Below are 1,659 nucleotides of genomic sequence, written 5' to 3' on the forward strand. Positions count from 1 at the left end.
TGGGGTGTATATTATTAGTAGTTAAAATCCAGTGTTAAAACAAAGTGTTTCCTTATCAAATCTAGAGGTGTTAAAATGGAATCAATAACTCTTTACTTCTTAACTCTGAACTCCTTACAGTGGCTCTAACACTGAAGGAGTTAATTCACTGCCTCCGCCCCAGAATCACAGATTCCCACCGAAGCAACAGAAGCCAAGTCATTTCAGGACTATTTACTCTCCACATGTCTGAGTTATTTACTGTACTTGGTAAGTAATTTTTTTCTGAGATGGTTTATAACTATTATTTTGAGTTGAGCTCAACCTGTATGATAGACACGGCTCGGTGTTAGCATTTTTAGCTTAGCATGCCGAATGTTAGCGGAGTATTTGTTGGAAAAATATCGAGCCGGTGAAGATTTAATCAAATTATTGGCTAACTTGAACAGATCCGTAATAATCTGGAGTATGTTTTTTCATGATGTTGAACGTTTACATGCATATTGATCAGATTTATCAACCTTTCTGATCGATTTTTTTTCCTTTGAAAAAATGTAAAAGACTTTTACTTTGAGAGCATTAATCCCACTGTTGTGTCGTCTTAAATACGTTTGCAGCATGTTTTTTATTGCCTTTTTGTATATATTAGAACCAGTCTGGTTGAGGATGAATCTCCAGCCTAACCTCCCCCTCCTGATCCCTCCATGGATTCTTCGAAGATTCAAGCTCCAAAAATGATTATGTAAGTGTTAATATCTGTGAAACTCCACATTTCTCTAATGGAGGCTTGTTGTTAGAGTTGTAGTAAAAATGTATTCCTTCGCTCCATTCCTCATTGTTATGTTTGTTTGTTTTTTTGTTATGATCCAGAGACCGACACTGGCTGTAGTACTCAGAGACTGAAGACGGTCCGATGCAGTAGAGGAGCATGTTGGTGTCTCCGGCCAAACGTCACGAACAGCCCAACAACCTGAAGACAATCTGTTAGTGATGGACATCTCTCTGGTGGAGTGCAGAGAGGAACTGTCTCTTATCAACAGAAACATAAACTGGATAAGAAATGATGGATCTGAATATCAGGTTGGTCTGTTATGTACTGTACATATCTGGCAATCTACCTGTTAAAAGAAAATGTACTCTATCAAATATTACATGAACTGCATGCATTGATACAGGCTTTACTTTCTCCACCTTGTACTTTGAACAATTTCATGCATATTGTATTGAAGAAAAATGTATTAAGCATACTGCATTTTGTATTGCCCAGCTGATATGTTAGACCTTTTAAAAAGCAATATGTGAATGAAAGTGACATGTGAAACATGCACATTATTCCACGTTGTAATATGTTTTGTAATTATGGTGCACGTTTTGAAATAAATGGATTTGAGAAAATCATTGCCTCTTTATTAAATGTTTATTTTCCAAAGAATTTTTAAAAGTTCAACACAATAAAGTACCTATTTAATATTAATTACAAATAACTCTTAAGAAGTTAAAGAAGTACTCTGTGAGAGTTAATATTAAGATCTAACACTGAATTAGTGTTAGTAAGTGTTAAATGATTAACTCCAGCAGATTTGATATTTGACACTTTATTAGAGTTAAGGTACCAACTCTCCAAAAAGAGTTAAATTAACACTTTCTGGTGTGGACCCATATAGACACTTTAAAAGTGTT

At 35.1% G+C, this 1,659-nt stretch overlaps 1 long non-coding RNA gene across 1 annotated transcript; it reads left to right on the top strand.

Annotated features, from left to right (window-relative positions):
* Positions 1-7: 7 nt before the first annotated feature.
* Positions 8-1,170, top strand: LOC106944250 (uncharacterized). The gene is made up of 3 exons (XR_001424175.1): positions 8-533; positions 629-721; positions 850-1,170. It is a non-coding gene; the product is annotated as an uncharacterized LOC106944250 (long non-coding RNA).
* Positions 1,171-1,659: the final 489 nt, after the last annotated feature.

This window comes from Poecilia latipinna, unplaced genomic scaffold (genome assembly GCF_001443285.1).
Source record: "Poecilia latipinna isolate Pla-1442-1.1 unplaced genomic scaffold, P_latipinna-1.0 Scaffold7612, whole genome shotgun sequence".
Taxonomy (NCBI): domain Eukaryota; kingdom Metazoa; phylum Chordata; class Actinopteri; order Cyprinodontiformes; family Poeciliidae; genus Poecilia; species Poecilia latipinna.